Raw genomic sequence first — 23,424 nt, forward strand, 5'->3', positions numbered from 1 at the left:
TCAAAGTACAGGTTATTTGGAAGGGCAGCCGAGGCTTGACATGTGAACACTCAACTTGCCAGTCAGGGGTCGGGGGGGGGGTGTCCTCCTCTCCCGTGGCCAGATTAAGTACTCAATTTAATTAAGTCACTGAGCATTAAGTCAGTAACCTTATCAGAGTGGTCTCACTGTTTAATGGGGCTTTGTGAGCCAACAGATGCACAAAGATTAGGGACAATATGCTGGTGGTGCAAACCCTGAGCGGAGGGATAAAAGATGGGCACGGAATCTGATATGAGGTGCCCCTCCTGCAAGATACCACCACCATGCAGTAGGATATCTGAAAATAGCGGACATGACATATCTGAGGACAGTACATTATACGGTTTTAGTGTAGTCAGGGAAGTTATTTAAAGATCTTTTAATACATCTTTAAATGAAATGGGTAATCTCATGCTCTGTGTTATACTGTGCACTTGGTCTGTGCTGTAGTAAAGTTCCATGAAATATTCATGCAGTGATTATGTACATTTGTACATACAAATGTTGAGATAAAAGTTAAAAGACAACTCATAAGGGGTGTTTTTGTTTTTTTGCATATTGATGTAGAGTTTCAGACTGATTAAAGAAATCCCCTTAAGTCACAGCACCATGAATATATGATGACTTAGTTTCTTTCTTTGCTACTGATTAGGTCCCTGTGAGGAGAGAGGCCTGACTGGCTGTCCACTCCGGTCACTCGGATCTCTCTCTGCATATTGCTTACGATGAACATTACAAATCTAAGCCCCAAGCTGGACAGGATGAAGCTCTTGTCTTTGTGTCTATTATCTGAATCAGCAAAGCCTTGGTTGTGTTTTTCAGCGGAGGATTTTCTTTGATAACAAGAACAGTGATAACCCTCCTCAGGATTTCTCGGAGGATTTAATTAGACAGGGTAGCCTGTTCATTATTCAGATATGTAAATGGAGACCCAGATACATGCAGTGCTGTGGATTGTAAAATAGATTTGAGTGTTGAAATCCCTTTTGAAGCAGCAAGTGAAGTTCTCTGTAAGAGTGTGAATTATTAACTCACCAGGGTATGCTGCGTGCCCCCACCAAATTCCCCACAAGCTCATGGTGTGAGTGCTCAGTGTTGAACCAGGAGCACTCATGACGTGATGGTTTACCCACTTCCGGTTCTGGCATGGCGCCTGTGTTTGGCTTTGCAGCTGGATGACTGGTTTTATTTGTTTCTAGCGCTATATCGCTATGTTTGTCCTCAAATGTTGAGTCTACTGCTTGGGTGGACGATCACCAACCAACACTCCTGATTAGATCCTCCACGGCGGAACACATATCCGTGGAACCTGTTTTCTGTATGTGGCACGGAGAAAGCATAATCCGATGTACAAAAAAAAAACTGCAGAGAAGGCAATAGAGCCAAGTTCATCATGAAAACATAAGTCTGGAGTAAGACCTAGTATCTTGATTCCTGCCAGTCCTCTTTTGGATTATCAAACTCTCAATGATTTGTTGATGGTGGCTTCAGAACTTCATATCTTCTTTCTGTCTTCAGTGACGTGTTTCTGCACCGCTCAAGATAGTTTTGATAAACGCCTGTTAAACTGCAAACAAGTTATTTTTGCTGGTCAGTGGCACTGACTGGAGAACTTAACATGTTTTTGATGGTGGGGGGAAACTAGAGCACACAGTGCTATCCACTGGGCCGCCTAATATGGAGCACTTTCCTCTGATGGAGCTCTGTCCTGTTTATTGTACTTTCATCGGCACGCCAAGACTCATGGCCGTGTGGAGGACTTGCTGTGGCTATTAAAAATGATTATCTGCCAGTCAATGAGCGCTGGTATGTACTCTTCATTTGAACTACAGATGACTAAAGTTGGTTGTTTAAATTAATTTTATTGTGTTTTAGTTTACCGGCCGCCTGGGCCAAGGGCCTCTTTTCTTGTGATCTGAGTGATCATTGTCTGCGACTTGAATATTCACGTCGATGATGATGTTTGCAATAGTGAATTTGTAAATATCACTGAATCTTTCAGCTCTACTCAACATGTCTCTTCACTTGAGTTTGTTCTCTCATGGTCTAAACATTGGCAATATTTGCATTGAAGTTGTTTATTGTTAGGGATCTAAAATGCAGTTTTTTTGATCTTGTAATGTGGATCTTCTGCCTGTTAAACAAGGGTCCAGCTCTTGCAGACATTGTACTATCAGCAAACCCCCTTATAATTAGCCAACAGAGACTACCAATTCTGGTCTCCTTTTGCCCCATTTCCCTTAACAACATCATTATGGTAGTGGGACGATGAAACCTTCACAAAGCCTCTTAGATGTACTGACTACATCTCTGCTGCTCTAAAATCTATTAAATTTATTGGCCTCTGTATGGTTTCTATTATAAACACATCTCTCAGGCTGGGTTGGGTCCCTAGTTAAGCATCCTCTCTTGGGGAACAACAAAAAACAATCTTGATGCAGCATCATTTAAAGAGGTCATATTATGCTTTTTTTGCTTTTTCCCTTTCCTTTTTTGATATATATATTTTGTGCATGCAATAGGTATGCAAAGTGAAAAAGCCCCAGTCCAGCCCAAAGGGAGTTCCCATCTCCCACAGAAAACTCTGCTCTGAACTTCCTGAAAACACTTGTTTGTAGTCCAGCCTTTTTTTCCGTTACCATGTTGCGTCACGTGGTAACACACGTCATAATGCTCGCCAGTGGAAAAACACACAGTGACAAGATGTGCACCTGCTGCCTCTCCTCTCCCTTCCAAACACTAGCTACCCTCCAGGCAGTCAGTGGACATAAAGTTGTTCTGTGATGTAGAGACAGAGCTCAGTTATGACTTTATGGATGAAAGATACTATAACTCACCACTCTGAAACTCTTGCTCCAGTCCATGTTATCCGGGAACATGTCCAGCTGAACCGAAGCCATGTTTACCAGCTTTTCAGGACCCGCCCTACTCTGCTTCTGATTGGCTAGTAGTCCTTAACAAGCTACTGTGCATGTGCAACTCCCAACAAAGATCTTTGTAGAAGTGAGATGTATCACTCTGCAGCAACAGAGCGTTTAACACATAGGGTGAAAAGAGGAGCTACAGCAATGTGCAGTATGACAGAAAATATGTTGTTTTTTACTTACAAGCACTGTCTCTCTCCTGCGATGATATACCTATATCCTAAAATTGCGATTCAGTAGGATGATTTATTGTGATTATTGTTTGCTTTTTAAACACATACAACTGTATATCATGAGTCATATTTCCAAAGACAATGTGCACGTCAGTCTGAGTTTTATTTCAGAAGCATCATTACAGTACTGAATAAAAGTAGTAAAGTACTTTTTGAAGTATTTTAGTTGTTCTTGCCTGTCAAGCTAGTACTTTTTTTTTTTTAAATTCAGGAATTTCAATAAAAACATTTTTTAATTATATATAATTAATAATGTAAAATATGAGAATCAAACAGTAAATTAATAATGATTAATAAATTATCAATTAAGGAATCACAAACTGAGGGGAAAAAAAGAATCAATAAAATACTTTAAAAAACAAGTCCTATATATCTCTGTGAAGGTTCTCAGTTATTCAGGCCATATTAATCCAAGAATGTTAAAATCAAGGGCAACTGGACTGGTCAAAGATGTTTCTCTACAAGTGGCAGACAAGTATCGTCAAAAAGTTAGGAACCAATAAGCAGAATCGAAATATTCACTTTATGCCTATTTGTGAACGGGTTGTAACTTTACAATAAAATGAACGACACGCTTGCTTTCTCTGTCTCTTGGAACAGCCACTATGCTGCGTCCTATCGGAAGAAATCGGGTCAGAACACTGGCATTGCTGAGCCTCTCCGTGACAGATACACAAATAGTTATTGAAAAGCCTGGCAGGCTATCTAACGCAGACGTTGTGTCGGTTCAGTGCAGTCAATGTGGCGTTATCATGCAACAAGCATGGATTAGTTTAGTGTCGTAATTAGTGTTGAAATATTACTATAACGTTGCAGTGGGAGTTCACCTGAGCGTCAAGCATTTTGTGTGATGCTTTCTCCGGTGTGTCGGTCTCTGTTTTGGCTTGCTCATTAGTTCGAGCACAAACACGCTTGGGAAGGTAGCGGTTGCATCTGGAAACATCACTTCTTGAGGACCCTGAAAACTACATATAGCCTCTTTAAAATATAGGTGCTATATGAAGGAATAACATTTAACCCATTTAGGCATCATTTAATGTAAATAATGTTGTCATTCAATGTTGCACAAAAACATTACAGGCATGTTTGCCATCACAAAGGACCCATGTCTTTCAGTACATGACTCACCTTACTCCACCTTAGTTAACAATCGGACGACATGAATCACAAAGCAAGCCAAAGTGTATCATACAGTTAGTACTCCATACAAAACCCACAGGCTGTAAAAGTAGGAATTGAGACAGTGTTGATGCATCGATAAATGTATTTCCGATCGCATCGCAGCACTTGGGATCGAATCGTAAGGAGAGATTCACACACCAAGTATTAAATAACATTTACAGAAAACTTTGATATGGGAATTTACATAGGGGGGGAAATACTTCCAGAAATAGTGGCTCCTCACCACTCTCTTTTACCAGAAGGCCTCTCTCATGGTCCAATCTGTTTTCTGGTCCTCATATCCTGCACACATGCAGTCTTTGTGTCTTCAGTCCTCCTAACTGAACACTTGACACTTTCCGCAGCTATCATTTTCTCAGTATTCTCTTGTGCCTGCATTCACGCACACACATTCTCCTGTATCGTTTCCCATCTTTCTGTGGAGCTGAAGCAGCCGCATGTAGAAGACCCTCAGAGAAAGAGGCCTGGCAAGTGAGATAGGGTGACAGGGAAGAGAAGGGCTTTGTCACTACACTCGCAACGAAATGATGAGACCTCCACCTGGGGTAGATGAGGGTGGCCTTCTTTCTTCTTCTGTACCTAATGAGGACTTTCGCTTGAAGACATGAATTCCTCTCTACCACTAGTGTGAGCTTAAATCCTCTCTCTCGTCTTCAAGTATAGCCTCATCTAAATCTGGTCCTAATGGATCCTAATTTTAAACCCAGATCAATGCAGACGCAACATTGGATAGAGACTTGTGTTATAATATTTCTTGACTGGAAACTCACTGTATAGTGCTGGGTATTGTACAAAATAATTTTAATATATGCCAATATGATCAAATCAGCAGGGAAATATATCTTTCTCTTCTTTTTTGGTCAAACTTCTCAAGTGCATCATCTATAATTGCAGAAAATATGATGTTAATTTAGACATATCTGAAAGGAGAATAGGTAGACATGAGTCTGACTAAGCATTTGATTCCTGCCTACAAAAAAATATGAGGGCCTGAAAATTTTCCTTTCACCAACAAGTGTTCTCCTTTATAAAGTATTGGTTCTCCTGGTTGATACAGATGCAGTGGTAAAATTGGTGGTTGCTGTTGTCTCTGTCATCGCTGTCATTGATGTGATGTTACGATCAACAGTTCTGGCGGCAGCTCCTGAAAGTAGCAGGAGCTTACTATTAGTATCACTTCTTGAGCTGTGCCCAAATTCATTTCCACAAACTCATTCTCAAAGCGGGCAGAGTACAGAACAGTGGAAACAAAAGCAGAACCTGAGACAATGGCTACATGTAACGTTATGTATTGTTAAGATCCTACAGTGGAATAGGAATGTTTGACAGCATGGCACAGCACCACACTGGAAAATGGCTACATGGGAAAAGCTGCCAATATAGCCCCACCCACAAAAACATCCTCACTCCCAAAGTCTAACAGTCCAACTAGTTCAGTTTTAGAACATGAGCCACACACACCACCACATATTTTTCTTTCACTTTGGCTGGACTGTGCATGCACTGCTCTTGGAAAACTGATCCAGAATGTGTAAAGAACTTGGCGGGAGATAAAATAAACTGGGGTTTTATGGTTTGCATTTTCTATTACTGTCTGCACCTGCACATAGATGTTGGAATATTCTAGAATGCATGCATTGCATGTAGTTTGCATGTTTTATGCATTAATTTTGCTTCCAGACACGTTTTCTTTGCATCTTTGGTAGGGGTGGTCTGCAGCTCTTACACCGTTTCTCCTTCTCTCTGCAGGGGGGGGAGGGAAAGTGGCACCGCCTCCTTTGTTTCTTTTGTTGAAGTGGAGGCTGAAAAGACCAGTCGACCAGAGAGGGGGATTGTGGGGGGGAAAAGTGGGGGTTGGAGAGGTGAAGGCGTTCCTCGATGAAAGAGGGGGAAGGGGCGGAGGACAGGGAGGGGAGGATGTGAGTCTCCTCCCCTGTCTGTCAGTTGGAAAACAGCTGGTGTTTACTGCAGACTTCTCTTCTGTCTCCTCAGAAGAAGGACAGGTGAGTGGGTGTGGCTGAGGAGGGAGGGTCCACCATCTGGAAGACCACCTCGAGCGTCCAGACTTCAGGATCCAAACAACTCCTTTGAAAATTAACTTTGTGGAATGATCTTTTTAAATTCAACCAAGAGTTTATGGAAACATGTTAATTTTGAAACTTTGATTGATTTATGGGCGGATTTAGGGACTAGTAATCAGAGTGAAATCACTTGCTGAATTGTTCTTTGCATTGCATGCTGCAGTCGGACAGGTGGCCATGCATCCTGGCTCCTGGATTTCAAATGAATGGACTTGAAACACGCTTGAAACTGAATATCATGTACATGACGTCAGGCAGCTTGCTTTGGCTTTTGGCTCCACAGGCAACAGTACCAGAGGCATCTGTTGTGCTGACACTAGATGGGGTTTTTTCTCACTTCGTGCGAGTGTGTGTTGCATTTCGTGGAACGCAGGCAAGCGTGAAAAGCTGCATTTTGAAATACCGACAGCCAACTGTTGCCAAGTGGCAACCATGAGAGGTCTTAAAGAACAGTGAGCACTCAGTTTCCCCAGAAACGTCCTTTTTCTCAAGACAGCTCCTCTAAATCGACTTACCCCCCCTTAACTCCCTTTAAATGCCTTGGGGGGGGGGACTCTTTGTCCTGGGAAAAGGGGGGTTGCTATGGAAAGCCAAAGACGAATGTTGGTCAGGCATGTTAAAAGTTCAGGACCTTGGCCTGTTGCTGGTGGACTAGTACAGACAATGTTCGTTGGATGTCTGTAAAGACCGTACCTAGCTTTAGGTATACAAGTCATACCTACAGATGGTGTATGTGAACGCTCTAGAAAATGCTAGTAAGTGAACCTTGAGTTAAGATTTGTTAAACTAAAGTCTTCAGTTTGCAATGGTATGAAATGGAGAAACGCAAAAATGGTAAACAGACTCTACTTGGATAGCACCGTAGTCTTCCAACCACTGAAAGCACTTACATGTCATATTCAACACAATGACACGTATTCATACACTGATGGCACAGCCTTCAGGAGCAAGTTGAGGTTCAGGATCTTGTTCAGGGACACTTTGACATGCAGACTGGAAGAGCCGGGGATCAAACCACCAACCTTCTGTTTAGTGGACGACTCACTCTACCTGCTGTGATCGGTGGCAAATCAGTGATTGATCAAACCAAACGCACAAGTCCGAAAGACGCCCAGTCTGTCCTGAGTTACAGCAGCATCGGTGTTGTTGGAGAATTACTAAGCTTGTCTATGAAACACGAGAGGCGTCACTTGGTTTTATTTTCGTTGGCCAACTTTTGAATTGAACCTCAAACTGAGTATTTTTTGATGAGAGATGGACTCCTGGGAGATTTGAACAGAGATAAGGAATTGGTGGTTGAACTGTGGGTTTTGTATTGAGCGCTTACTGTATAATACGTTCACACTGGGGAACTTGTGTTCTCTGTAGGTAGGCCTACCTGATGATGATATATCATTATTTAATGCCATGACTTGACTCTCGAATTATCTTTCTCATACTCTTAAAATATGATACTTCTCCACCATAGCTAATAATAATGATTCATGCATCACCTAATTTCATCAAAACACAGGCCTGGCCTACAAGAAAGAACAGTGTATGTTTATCTAATAATGTGTTGGTCATACTATACACGGATTTATTGCTTGTCCGTTTTGAATAATACAGAAGGTAAAGAGCTTAAAAATTAATCGCATATGAAATCGCAATATTGGTAAAAAAAATCGCAATTAGATTATTTTCCAAAATCGTTCAGCCCTAATCCACATGCAAAGCAAAGAAACACCTATTAGTCCAAAAAGAGACTTGACACTTAGCTTTGACTTGCAGCCTATAATGACTTGTGAAGCTCTCTGGCCCGCACACACAAACTAACTTTGAGCATGTTGTTCTTTCAGTAGTTCATTAACCAAGTACTTTTATACTTGATACAGATTTTCAGTGCTCAGCCCACTCCTGCAGACAGTAGACATGTTGCCTTAGCAGAGCAGTATTTTTACAACCTGCCTATCATGTGTCTTCTTAACATGAAACTTCCTGTTGGCTCACACTCCCACAGGGGTCAGGGGTCACAGGACTGTAATCCTTACGTTTTCCCCCACTGTAGCTTTTAACAGCACAGAGGTACTCAGACTCATGTAAAACGTTTGTATGAATATGTGACTGCATCTGTGTGTGAATGTGAACGCCCTGTGAGCCCACAGTGTTTCCTGGCAACCTTTGCCACTTGCTGGTAAGCTGCAGAACACAGTGTCGCAGTATACAGGCTGCACTGTTGCCCTCACTGGGGTTGGATTTACAAGGCTTTGATTTAGACATTCCTTAAGCTGATCTGAAATTTTGGTTCCTTCCTCATTTACTGTACTGTAATCCTGGTGAACCAAACCAGAACCATGCTGTGCGACTAATTCACAGTCCAGAATATGCGCTGTATCTGCACATAGTGCTGGGCTCGTGTCGGTGTAGAAGTTGTAATAGCTCAGCTTCAACATACTAGACTTCTGTGTGTACACCAATGAGGCTTGAGATGGCTTTCATAAATAACACTCTCTTCATGGAGAGCTTAAGTTTTTTTTTTTTGTTTTTTTTCTCTTGCTTACTAGGAATAATCTTTTCCACCCGCTCCACCTCAGTAGCTTTAATCTGGCTGCAAATGAACCAGGCCTCTGTTTCCAGGGTTATGGAGCACTCTGAGGGGGGTGGGGTGGGGATGTTTGTGAGTGTGTATGTGTTGGTGTGTCGTTATCCCCACCTCCCAAGTTCATGAAACTCAAAAGGCAGTTCAGTGCTGACATTTATTCCATGAGTGCAAATACACAAGAAACTGTAGGTGTTGAATGTCCAGTTTGTCAAAACTAAACTATTGTAAACTTGCTGCTTGACTCTGTAAAAAATTGTGATGGCAATTAGTCTTTAAATGAAAGCATTATAATGGATTATACCACACTGATGAACTTAACTTAAGATACTTTATTGAAACTCTCAGCACAGCAACACACCTACCTCACACAATTAGCCAAATAGTACATTTTCTGCTCAAAGCCAAATTTTGTTCTTTAAACACCAACTCTACATTTCAAAATGCAAAAAAACATTGTCTATATACACAAACTCTGTCAAAACACAGTAAACCTGACTCAAAATCAAATCTTTCTGTTATTTCAGAAGCACGTTTTCTTTCCAAGAGGACCAGATCTATCAATCACAGCACAACGACTTTCTAAATACAAACATTTGATGGCATTACAAAAACTGCATTACTTTTCATGTTTCAGCTCTACCTGCATGCAGTAGACAGTGTGAAATCCATTCTTTTTTGTAATTCAGTTTCCTTTTTCTTTTTAAACCACCCTACATTTTGGCTTGAGGGGTCGAATGTGTGCATTTTTGGCAACAAACTATGTAAAAGTGAATGAGTCATCTTTACTTTATAGTAGTAATCCATATAACTATATAGCACACTGTTTCGCATGGACATTTATTACTGTTGCACATCACGCTTATGCTGTGTTGTAAAGCAGCTGTCTGGTTGTTGGTCTGTTTGCTGTATCGCACACTATGAATTTCCGAAAGGACCAATAAATATCTATCGCAAATAAACGTGCACAGCTGATCCCGTTACTGGGGGGGGGGCACCGCTGCCGTAAGTACTTCTTAAACGACGCATCAATGAATCGTTGAAATAATGTATAGAAGCTTCGAGTACTAAAATCATCGTTAGCTGCAGCCCTACTTTATAGAATGTAATGTAGTGACAGAAGTGACAGAATTCAGGGCTCAACGTTAAACTTTTTTGCAACTGGCCCCACCGGGTCAGTGGGTTTGAAACTTACTGGTCCGAAGACAATTTTTACTGGCCCTCCTTCCTAAAGTTATTTATCAGTCTTAAAACAAAACCAAAAACTCATAAGTTATGTTATACTGTTAACATGCATCGGTTATTAAATACATCCTGGATATAAAAAAACCTAAAATGTAATCACAGTTAAAATTATAAAAAATAAAAAGGTTAACAAAACAATTTACTTTTAAAACAAAACATTTCACTTTTTGATCTCTTACTGTATTGATGCTTGTTGCGTGTGGTTACTCAGATGTAAGGTGCTTTGGATAAAAGTGCTAAGTAAATGTGAAGACACAATTACACTGAAACAAATATGCACAGAAGGGATAGAAACAAAAATGTCTGTCCTGTTCTAATCCCCATCTTCAGCCTTTGGCCACATGTTCTCATCCACATCACAGTTAATGTCATCTCTTGCTATGCACCGGGGTTTAAACACTTACTGGTTCAGCTGCTCCTCCCTGGCCCAACTAGTCTTCTCCCTTGTTCAGACATTATTCTTTCTTTCTCTCCTCTTCTGTGTTGTTCTGTATCCACATTGGATAAACTCAACTCCAGAAAGTCACCTTTTTGCTGCATGGTGTATGTAACACCTGTCTATGTCTCTGGTTGAGATTGGAATTAGCTGCGGTTGATCTATTTTACCCAAATTACAATAAATCAGCTATTTCTCAACGTTTCAATGAAGTTCATTCAGAAATGCTTATCAGCTGTTATTGTTGCAGAAGTAGATGCATTATACATAATTTAAGGTTTTGAGAATGATATCTTAATTTCTGACATGTTGTGTTCAAGCATTTGTAAATAACATATTTTTGGTATTGGGTAAGCTTGTACGTAAAAGAGAAAGTTAGCATTTTAGAAATGGGTTAATTGACTGCAAATTTTGTGGAAACAACATGAATTGGTGTGGTATGAACAGGCCGATGTTGGGCTAGTTGTGTTTAGAGTTTTGAAAATGTGACTACAAATTGGAAAAAATGATGTTAGCGGTTGTAAAAAAAAAAACAACAAAAAAAACTGTCGTACAGAATAACATGGACTGGGGTCATAAAAGTTTGTTGTTTGTTTGTATTTTTATTTATAGCTTTTACTCTTTCATTCTTTGTGTTACTTTAATTGTCATTAATGTATCCATTAACTGTATTTGGCTGCTGTTTGCTGCTGTTCCAATTTTATGTCATTTTAGCATTGAGATTTAGCTAGTATGGGCCTTTCCAAAACTGCTTGCTCCTCCCTCTCACTAGCTACTTCCACTCCGTTTGCGCGTTAATGCAGAGGGTCCGCCACATTGACTGCCATCCGAAACCAATGAGGGCGGAGTGGAAGTGGGTTGTTAAACCCTCAAATGCTGAGTGAGCACCGATGCCGGCTTGTTGAAGGTGTGTAACACCCTTTGCTACATGATCGGGGACCTTTCTGTCAATCTGAATTCCGTGTGACTTCGCCAGTTAACATAGTAGTTCGTCCGAAAGTTGAAAGTCTAAATCTATTTCAGATGTAGTGTAACATGCTGTTCTATCAGTATGGATGGTGACCTTGTACACACCACACTAGTGTAGACAGATCCTGTTTGACATGCAAGCGGCATGTCCAGGTTTATACTGGCCACCCACCCAAGCCGCTTTACATTGTAAAGAATGTATTAAATCAAAAATACTTCTCTATAAAATAACCTAATCTATAAAATAACTATAACATAGTTATTAACATTAACACTTTTTTTTGTTAAAGAAATTCTGCAATGATGTAAATGCATTTATCAAATAAGTAGTGATGTAGAAATGGCTGTGAAACATCAGTCCACTGGAAACTCACAGAAGTTACACAGATATTCACAAATGCATGATTCTTTCTTTGGAATTTACAGGCAGCACTGAATAACAAAAACGCACTCAGCATAATTTGAGCCTTGAAAGATCACTATTTCTGATCTGATATAGCTATGGTTTGACTGGAAGCCACTTTGTTAGCAGCAGTCGAGCTGATGAAATGAGTTTGTTCATAGATTTATCCCTTTTATCTTTAAATTGTACCTGTTTATTTGTTTCATAAGTTTTCCTCCTCCTGTATGGCAGATACTCAGAACACTATCTCAGACCGTCAGCCATTAACATTCCTTCCATTGAAACCTCAACATAACCCAAATCCTGAGAGCTGCAGGGGTCCTGCCGATAAAACCGGACCCCCCGGGCTGCTAGAGATGAACAGTGGACTGTTGTGGTCTCCATATATTTATATGGTGTAAATGTAGAACTGTTGCATAAAATACTTCTGGGAACACAGGAAGGCAGCAGCAGTATTTCCCCTTTCAAAGATTCTCTGGCTGAAGAAAAAAGGTAAATGTTTTTGCCAAATTAATAACTATTCTAATTCATATTATTTGTCTGCATTTCCTTTGCTTATTGCAGACATTTGGAAACAATTGGATTTGTGTTTAGTGAGAAATAAATCAGCGGTAGTTAAACAATGTGTGCAGGCTAACTCCGACAGTATCAGGATTATTGGCTGACTTGAACAAACTGTTTTGCTTTCCTAAAATCTACCCAACTTGACTTCCCTCATTTAGTTTCTCTTCATCTAGACAAAGAGCAGGGCAGTAAAGTGTGGTTTACCTCATGTGTTACTCAGCAGGAGCGATGATCAGGGAACGGAGCTGTAAAAGTTTTATAGCACAAACTACCATTATTGCTCTAGTTTACACATTAGACATTGTTTCCACTGGATTCGCTCAGACTGATTTTTGTGCCTTGACTTTCAAGTTTTTTAAGAATGAGCATCATCTTCACATTGTGTACTGTTGTTATCTTGCTTTTGTACAGGTCTGTTGTTGTTTTAGGTCAGAGGCCAAACAAGAACAGAATATGTGGTATTCTTTAGTTTTGCTGTGAGTAATACTTTTATTTTTATATGGCAGCTTGGAGTGAGGTTTAGAAGGATGATTTATCATTAATGCCTGTTAAGTTACACTGCATAACTTCTTTTTGTTGGATACTTTACAACCTGTCATTAGCGTTTCTGAAATCACCACTCTAAAATCATAGAGTATAAACGGCAGGTGTGTGGTCCTGCATCTTGACCGAATCGTCTGGTTTGTGTGTTCTTAAGATTAAAATATTAATAATCTGTTAATTCTGTTGTCAGGTCTGTGGTGTCCCACGTTTTTTTTTTTTTGAGGTTTGTAAATCCTCTAGTGTGCACCATGCAAAAATGATTTAATGATATCATATTTGTACTTTTTTGTGTCCTGGATCATTCTGAGCAACGCACATACTGAAGTCCCAATGGGATCCAGCCGTAGTGGATTTCGGCAGCAGGATTACAGTGTCAGGACCTGCCATATGCGACAACTCACTCACCTCAAAAACACACAGCTCATTTCCCCGTATCAGGGGTTAACCATAAACGGACTGACTGAAATATTTTCAAATCACTCCCCACAGATATCGTCTCATATTTCATATCACCTCCTGGAGACGGTAGGAAACCAGTGCAACCGGTTTGAGGTGAAACAATGGACGCAAAGAACCAAATTAGAAGACAAGCTTGACGAAAATGGAGAGCTTTATTTTCTACAAACTATCTGATGAATTAATCAGACATGTAGTTATAGCAGCCAGCATTATAAATGGGGGTTGCGATGGCAATTCGAGTTTTCAAATAAACAGCTTAGGCAAACACTTCAAACGTCTTCTGCAGAAGGAACTCACTGGGACACACACATCAGAGTATCATCCGGGTGAGCTGCAGTGTCTCAGCACATGCAGCTTTTATCCTAATCTCAGGTTCAGCACTATCTCACCACTGGAACATGTTGTCTTTCGTGTTGTTTCCGGAGGACACTCAATCTAAATCTATTGTAAGTCAATCGTGTTCTGGTACAAGTTGTAAAATAATAAGACATGACTCCCCGTCGACACATTGTAAAGCGTCATTTCACACACACTTGTCTCCCTTTGATCCATCACCTGATAAACCAGAGGTCCTCAGTGAGTCACATTAATTACACCCCTGTGTTTGCAGCATCTAAAAATATAATACTATAAAACTCCTAAATCTTCAGGAGCTGGTGCTGATTGACCTGTGCTTCAGACTGGGATGTTATATGATGAATACTGTACATGACATCATCAGACCATACTGACCCTGGCCTCCCCAGGCCCTTATCGATTTCACGTGTTGAGTCTGCATGATGATGATGATGATGATGGACAACAAACTGGTAGGGCTGGATCCGAATATTTGAATATTCAACCGTTCCGTACACATTGGATTTTCAGTTTTGAGATTTGATTATTGAGGGGTTTATTTTGCGCGCCTGGTCACTATAACAACCCCATGACTCGATGTCCTGCGTAGTAGAGGGCAATCAAAAGACGATGGCTTCATTTAGATTTCATACTCATTAGTGTTACTGCAGGACTTACTCTAATCTCTAGTGTAGTTGATTTGTGAATGTTTGCTGTTCAAAACTTTCAGTGGAGTTAATTTTTATTGAGATGCATTCCTTTAAACCAAAAGCATTTTCATAGCTAGAGTGAACATAGCAGCTCCCGCAAGCAAGCAGTTCCGCCATGGAGTTTATTTTTTAAAAGGAGGTTAACCCTAGTTCACACTACACGATTTTAAGCCCGATTTTGCAAGTAGCTGAGCTTGCCAGACGATGTGATCAGGGGCAAATCAGCGATCGGTCGGCGCTCGCCAATCATTACGTGTGCACTACTCAACAAAGAGGCTCGCTGACGCCTCGCAGACGCTTTGCCAAGTCCGGACAGATATCTAGCTTGCTAAATATCTGGAGTCGACATCCACATCGAGCTAGGAGTCGACATCCACATCGAGCTAGTGAGAGTGGGCAGTACACACTAAAACACACGCACATCTTTTATTTCCAGATGCCGAATCTGAAAAAATTGTAGATATTTTCTTTATCACAAGGGCTCCCAACGCTGCAGAATATTTTATTTATTTTGTTGAGGAAAAGGGACTGAAAAAAGATTTACTAATCAAATTTGTTGAAAAAGATTTCATCTTAATGGTTTTGAATGTTCTACCTCAGATTTGTTCAGTGATCCACTGTTTGGCATCAAGTGTTTTTCACATTCTGACCATATAGAAAAGTTTAACCATATGATTAATCATCTGGTTTCTTCAGTTGTCACTCAGGAGAAAAAATCAGCCTTTAAACTTGAGACAAATAATGATTTGACATATATTATTGATAATTATTGATATCGAATGATATGAAATGTTTTTATTGGGATAACATTTTTGGGCATATCGCCCAGCCCTAGCCACTAACACTAGCAGTTACTTTCAGTTCAGTTTAGACCTGCCCCACCATTGCTCTCTTTACTTTGCAACCTTGCCTCGGCTCATAAACAGTCTTGTATTTTTTCCATTTAGGACAGTGAGCAGCCTTACTTTCTTAGAAAATAGAAGTGGCTAATATAGCAGTGGCCTGTGTAACTGACATTTCATCAAATTTGAAATGCTGAACTCCCATGGGAGCGTTGGTGGCGGTCCTGCAGAGGCTGATTGGATGTAGTGGAAATACTGCATGTACGTGATGTGATTTTCTTCCCATAATTTGAAAGAAATTAAAATTAAACAACCATGCCTTGTAGTGAATTAGGCGGTGGCCCGGCTCTGTTTCCAAATCAGATAGATTAAGATGTAAGTCATCCATGGGTGGATTTACAGAACAGAAACAGGTTTATTTTTTCAGTTTATAACACTTTCTATTATGCAAATAAAAATGAAAAATAATACTAGTAGTAGTAATAATGGAAAACCTTTTTTCCTTTTTATAAATGAGCTGATGTGGAAAGGGTCAGGTCTGTTGAACAGCTGGACTAAATACTGTGAGCTTCATGGATTTGGCACAGTGGCAGTGGGGGATATAGTCATTGATTGCCCCTGGGTTTCTAGTGCTGATGCATGTCCGATTTGTTATCGAACCCAATCTGAAAACAAAAGAACAAGTTCATACTTGATTCTTTGCTCTACTCTGCATAATTTTCTTCCGTTTTGCAGCACAGTTTTTGGTGCTGCAGGTGAACTTTTGTCTGGCTGCTGTTGATGATTTAAGCATGACATCATCTTCTGCAAATTGACTTGGTGCTTGCGGGCCATACAAACCTGCTGTCTGCCGCCTGTAAATCAGATTGACGAAGAGCACCGTTGTAGTCTTTGACTTTGTGTGACAGTGCCTGACGGGCGTGGCAGGAACATAAGGTACTGAGCCTGCGGGAAGGGGGAGAATGAAAACATGAGGCAGTAAGGATAGAAGCAGGGGTTACAGCCAGAAGGAGTGCAACTCTTTCCATTGATGTCCCCTTCATACAGGACAAGCAATTTCAACCCACATCTAAGTTCTTAACCTGCTGTCACAGGATAATCTCTTTTCATTACAGTTGAGACTCCTGTGGGCAACTGTAGTTCCACTTACACATACAATTGCACAAAATGGAATTAATAAGAGCAAATACAGTTTCAGTTTCAGCTTTCCAGGTGCTTTCTGTCTGTGGCCCGCCCAAACTGTCTCTCTTGAAAATATTACTCTATTGTTCCTGTCTCTTTTTAAATGAGTCAGGAAGTTGGGCAAATGTTGACCTCAGTAACATTAAATTCAGTTCCCATTTATAACCTGTTCCCCAAAGCCAAACATTTTTCAGTGGCAGCAAGGATGTCTCCTAGCCAGGTCAGATGATGTGGGATGTTTTGTTATCGTATTTTGTTATCAGCAGCAACCTCTGGGTCTGAAAGTGAAACCATGCAGACGGAACTTCAAACTGCATTCTCTCTAACGGCCAGCTGGGGGCGAGTTCGCTGGTTGCAAAAAGAAGTCCGGTTCCTTTAGAAATAAAAATGATCCTACTTCTCAGCTGAATATTTACCTCAGTAAACACTTTCATAATGAGTTTATGATCTCAGTCGCTAGTTTCAAGTATTCTTCAACACAGCGTTCGTTTAGTTAGATTTGGTGTTATTTAGGGGGAAATAAACCAGAAAGAAGTGTATGCTTTAGGTCGGGACTACCTTGTGATTGACATGTCGCTACCATGGCGACCTGTCAAAATTGTAGTAAAAATTGTCTTCAGGCCAGTAACTTTCAAACACAAAAAGTTTAACGTTGAGCACTGGATACTCATGTTCCCCTCAGGATGAATTTTGGCCATTATTTCTATTGTTCCAATAGTAACAATGTACTCATCAAGTTAACTGTTGAGTTTTAGAAGCACAACAACATTGCCAAAAAGAAGGAAAGGAACATGACAAACAAAACTTATTTAGTTCCCAGATCTGAGCAGTTACTTTGCTGAGTGCAAAGTTAGTATGTCATGACAAAGACTACAAAATTAAGACTAAAGATGAAATGCCCTACAATGTTCCATTAAGGGGGAAACCGATATGAATGCAATATTTAGCTTATACTCCCAGCCTGATTTCAAAGACAGTGATTCAAAGAGTCAAACGCCTAAGTGTATGGAAGGTCTATTGAAGAGAGCGGTGTTCTAAGCTTGCTAAACAAAAGGGGACTGAGGCATTGAATTCATTAGTTTATATACTGTGTGTATAGAGATCAGTACGTAATCAACACATTTTAAGCTCTTTTTCTTTAAGGAATGTTTGTAACATAGGGGTGTGGAAATGAAATTATTTTTAGATGCATCGCGGTGCGGACTAGGACGATTCTGAATCGATTCACAAATGTTGTGAATGAATGTTGACGGAACGAAAAAGGCGGAACTCAGATATGCGGAAAAGCAGCTCTGGACCTTCTGTGGAGTGCACACAACGGAGACGTTGATCAATAAAATCAATGCGCAACTAATGTTAGTGATTTTCACCCGCGCACTGTGCAGCACGGTAGAGCTTGACAGGCGGCAGTAGGTGACGCCGGTGAAAGTGAGCGGAGCAGAGGAAAACTGAGCGCTACGTTTCAGTCTGGCAGTAAATTTACAGTGTAGGTCACAGCGTGTCCATTTAATTAAAGTCTGTCTTTTTCCAACTGCTGGAAAAGCAAAGGCGGTTAGCGTTAGCTAACGTCTCTTCTTCAGAGAGTGGAAGCTGAGCAGGCCGTTTTTTGGCTGTTAGTTCAAGTTCGTTTGTTATCGTTCATCCACACATCGAGTACACAGATGAACTAAATGCCGTTTCTCAAGGCCCATGGTGCTCAATACAAGATTACAATAATCAACTTACAAGACAAGACACAAACATGAAACTTCACCAGACGAGACAAAAAAAGGAACAGATATATTAAGATGGAGTGAACATGGTTTGGCTGGAGCATTGTAAAGTGTGGAGTTCAACCCGTATCTGACTCTATACTAATAACAGCAGCATCAGAAATAAAAATAGCAGCAGCAGAGATCAGTAATAATGCTGTAATAAGGCTATGCAGTGTTAGCTACATTTATATGAAGTAACATTAAATATCTGCGTTTCATTACTACCTACTTAGTTGGATTAGTACAAATACTTTGCTTTAAAAGTACCAAGTAGTCATCGATTTGAATTGTGAGACCAGTGAAGATGCACACCCCTAGTAACATAGTAAAAAACTCACTTCTAGAGTGAAAGCATGAAGCAGTGAGGATGGATAGAGAAGCATTGGTAATTTAAGTAGACAAATGAGGCGTAACTGATGACCCTGTGTGTGCTTCCCCCACCGACTTAAAAAAAAAATCAATCATGGCTTATATGAGTTGGGGGAATTGGCACACATGCCAAGTGTTGTTGTCAGATTACAATGATGAGCTTATCCTTTTTGCATGCCATTGAAAACATGGTACTGCAAATGAATGAATTAGCCATAGAGACGGCATGCTGCTTGTCATGTTCACTTTGAAAACACAATTAGAGTTAATGACTTAGCTGTCGCTGGAAAGCATTCATCCTCTATCTCATTAAGGCTTAGAGATAGATGCCCAGTTTCTCATTAGTTCACTATAAAGTTAAAAGATTAATCCATGTGCTTACACTGCCAAATAGTACTTCCAAAGAATATTTTTGATGTTTAGATTCAGTGACACATTTACTTCTTCGTCTCAGGAATTCAACCACAACATTATTTCAGTTTCGTTTTGACACCAAGGCTGTCTTTTCTGTCTTATTTCTGGTGGGATTTGTTTGTATAATCGTAGTTCAGGTTTAATACCAGATGTGGGTTGAGGACTGAAGCAGGATGGCATCAGCCCCTGTGCCAGTGAGCATGAGAGGGCAGGGCAGAAGTTGTATTTAGACCATCTATTTATTTTCCAAGGAACAGAGAGAGAAAAAAGCTGACATTTCTGGTATTTAATTACAAAGCGGCCATGGCCAAAGGCACACTGTCAATGGTAGTTTTAAGGCCGACAGCTTAACGACCTCAGGAATGGTGGCACTTTTGGTTTTGGTGACGCTGTGTCATTTCCTCCTGTAAAGAGCTGTTTTCTTTTTGGCTTTGGGATATGTACATGATGCCAGTAAAAAAAGCAACAACATTATGGTACCATCATGTGTACCAAAACTTGCATTCATTGCCAAGTCAAGGGTTTGAACTTGGACTAATTTTAGCCTCTTTTTTTGAAGTTTTGTTTTCTCACGAGAATCCTTTTTGTGACAGTTTTAGTCGCTTTGAGGGAGGTGACTTCCCCTGCTCACGCTGTGCAGTGGCAGTAATATTATTCTCTCCCATAATTAATCAGCCTCGTCAAAAGGTTCTTGTGTATTTGGAGCCATGTACAAGTTTGAGAGGACTCCTGGGTGTGATGTCCTACCATATAGAGTTTGTGGGGTGGGGGTGGGGTGCGTGGGAGGAGGAGGGGGTGGGAGGTGGGTTGATTTAGGTGACTCACTGGTTTTGGCAAGGGTGAGCAAACACGTCATGTCACCAGTTGACTCGCTGTACATTTCCCAACAATAGGATGCCTGGCTGAAATTGGCACAGTCCCTTTTCATGGCCACAAAGGGAGCCATTAAGGCTTCAGTGCATCCGGATTCAAGTCGCTTCATAACGTTGGAGAGTGCGCCTGGCTGTTGTGGTGCTGGTGCTCTTACATAAGGTTTCTTCATTTAGCCTGGCCTCAAAGGAGCTATTGGCTGAAGGACACGGCTTCACTGCTTCTAGTTTAGCAAGCTGAATGTTTCCAGTAACGTTTTCATAGTAAAGGTACTCCAGATAACCTATCTGTAGTCTGTTTGCTCAACCCGATGAACCATTGTGTGATACAAGTCAACTATAATCCTTGAATAGGAAACTGGGGGCAAACAAACATTAGAGCAAAGACTAGAATCCTTCCTGTCACATCAGTCGTATCAGTCTATCAATCTTGGCCACTATTCCACCAAACTGCTGCACCTTTTGGCTACAAACCTGACTTCACACAGCTCAGCTTCAGGCCTCACCCTCACAGTCTGGATCAAAGATAAATTGGAACAAGATAGGAGTAAGTTAGTGTCTTGCATCTGAGCCAGCTTCTCACCGGAGGGAATCGCCATAAAACAAGACCGCAGAGGTAGGAGCTGTGGGATCAGTTGGCAGAGAGCTATACAGTTTAAAACCACTTTTCTTTGTTTACAACCTTAAGGGTGGATTAGAAAAACTTCAGGTTTGACCAGACTTTCCACACCTGTGGTGAAGGACAAGCACAAAGTGAGAATTTACCAGGTTTGCAAAAGCCGAGAAAGATCCGGGGTTCATTTCAATTCAAAACATTCAACTTGTAGAAAATTCACTGTGTATTAGAACAACAGCACAACTAGACTGTTGCTTTTGTCACTGTTAACATGACATGTAGGAAACTAGCAAGTGGTGAACAATCATGGCACTAAACTATCTGAGAGGTAATGTGTGCAAACATTTTGGATTCGACAGATGGGAAATTGTGGATGAAGGCTGTTTACAACTGACTTACAGTAAGGTTTCCACAGCAACAGATCTGAAGTCATTTGATTGCTGCCTGTTAATCAGACTGGATTGCTAAGTCGGAGACGTTCAGTCACTGACCAGACTATTCTATAGTATCAAAGTAATTGATTTTTAATTTTCAGGATGAATTTTTCACTAAAACGCAGCTGACTTGGTGGGTATTGTTGACTTCAGTTCAGTCATCCTTTTAAATTTGTTAGCATATTTATGCAACACTATTTGGATGTAGTTATGAATGAAACTGCTAATGGCTTCAGTTATTGACTCCGACCAGGAAGAGCAAAAGAACTTTAGAGGCTAACGCTACTGTTACCCATCGTAGGTTGAATGCTACTGTTTGTGTCCACATCGCCTTAGTAAATGAGTTGCGAGCGTGCTTTATGATACTGTTGTGAGACTGCAAATGCAGTGGGTCTAATATTTAGTTTAGACTTCATATTTAGTGTGGGAATTTCGTTCAGTGGATATTTGGAAGTAGGTTGTGATTAGGGTAGCTAGCTTCACTAGCTAGAAGGGGAGGGGTGGAAGCAGAATGATTGTTTTTTTTGACAGTCAAATCAATTTTAGATCAATTTCACATAGAAAGTTATGGTATATCCGTGGCCTGTATTAGTTTCCCAATACACATTAATTTGTGTTTTTGATCTTTTAACCATTCCTGGCTGTAGCTTAGAGTGCTACAGAAAGTTCATGTTGTGCCAGGCTCTCTTCTCTGTGGCAGCCATTTGTCTGGTATTTAAAAGGTGACTTTTGTGGTTGCTCTTGCCTCACCGTGTTCAGTGAGGTCTTTGTTGTTGTGCTGAACAATAGTTGCCTTGTATAAAGGCAAAACAGGGGCCCTCACCTGCACAGCATGAATTAAGAAGACGTGGCAGGCACTGCAAATGGTTTAAGCTCACTTTGTAGTGGATAATTTTTCAGCCACTGACTGCTATCATCATCTGATTCCACATTATGGCTCATCAATGTCCATTTGGGTTGTACTTTGTCATGCATTTGGCTTTTAGAGAAGAAAGCTGTAAAAATGCTCTCTGTGGATTTCTAACTGCTTGTCTTCTTCCAGGTCTGGTCTAATCCTCTTTGGAGCCATGGAAAGGTTGGGAATGGCAGGAAAAGAGGATTGAACTTCCACAGGTTGGAATCTAAATTTCTATTTTTCCGTGCTAATGCTTTTGCAGAAATGATAGCCCTTACTTCTTTTTATTCTCATATAATTCATTACAAAGGTTTTTGTTTCTGTTTGGCCATTGTTGTGCGCCAAATAGCCAGGCATGTCTAGGGGGCGATCACTCAAGATTTTTTAAGTATTTCCTTCAATTAATCAGAATTACACAATGGTACACGGTATTTGAGTTTCCTCCTCCTGCGGTGTCAAGTCCACTTCCCCCCAGACCGCATCCCATCACACTCAGCAGCCATTTAAAGTGTCGACGGGTGCTTCCAATTACTCCTGCCCACGCCAAACCAGAAGCTCAGGCCATGCAAACGGAGCCTTCCCCACTGCGACTTTTATCTGTTTGTTTTCATATTTCCCTTGCCTCGTTCAGCCCTCCTCCTCCCTTGTGCTTTTACTGTTTTTGCTTTCGCCAAGGATTACTTTGTTTTTCCTCCAGCTGACCTTGGTTACATAAACTAACGCCTGATCCCCCTTCCTTGATTCTCCTCCCTGTCCGAGTCCCCCTCCTCGCTGTTCTCACTGCAGTGCCAGGCTATCCTCTGGGCGCTCCCACAAAGCCCAGTGTTGTGATTACATTGTGAAATTGGAGCCAGGGCTATTTATTCCCAGGCTGGGGTAGTGTGGAGGACCACGTTGGAGGATAAGCCAGAGAAGGGGAAGCCAGGAAGCTGTTGTGGTTGAATCAAGCGGATGGTGTTGGTGGATGAACTGTTTATGTCTTCTCATAACCTCTCTTTGTGGGCTGTGCTTCCAGCCAGCTGTTTCAAATAAGCAGAACGCCCTGGGTTGCTTCTCACTGTCAGCAGTTTCTTAACCATTCAACTTTGGCCATCACAGGGTGGCAGATTAGCCTAGCAGTTTGAGACACCATCCAACTATCCTTGAGCTGGAGGACCGAGGCTCAGGCCTTTGGGAAGCATTCGTCCTGCTGAAGTATCATTGAGACGGACAGCAAATCATTGCTTTTAGAGCTTGTAACAGGAATACTGTGTAGTAAGCAGATGACCACAGTGGCTGAATAATCCGTCCACAGAATGCTGTTTACCAAATATAGTTTGGTAACACAACACTCCCAAATCCCTCTTAGAAGCATGAAACATGCAA

General features: G+C 41.0%; 1 protein-coding gene across 1 annotated transcript in view; it reads left to right on the forward strand.

Moving 5' to 3' along the window:
* Nucleotides 1-23,424, forward strand: part of plxnb1b (plexin b1b) — a 103,579-nt gene that overhangs the window by 4,033 nt on the left and 76,122 nt on the right. Inside the window, exon 2 of the mRNA XM_038696217.1 lies at nucleotides 22,207-22,277. The gene's annotated coding sequence lies outside the window, so the exon portion shown is untranslated. The remainder of the gene's footprint in view (nucleotides 1-22,206; nucleotides 22,278-23,424) is intronic.

This window comes from Micropterus salmoides, unplaced genomic scaffold (assembly GCF_014851395.1).
Source record: "Micropterus salmoides isolate LMB-PRFRI ecotype aquatic unplaced genomic scaffold, ASM1485139v1 Ms_hic_scaffold_4, whole genome shotgun sequence".
Lineage (NCBI taxonomy): Eukaryota > Metazoa > Chordata > Actinopteri > Centrarchiformes > Centrarchidae > Micropterus > Micropterus salmoides.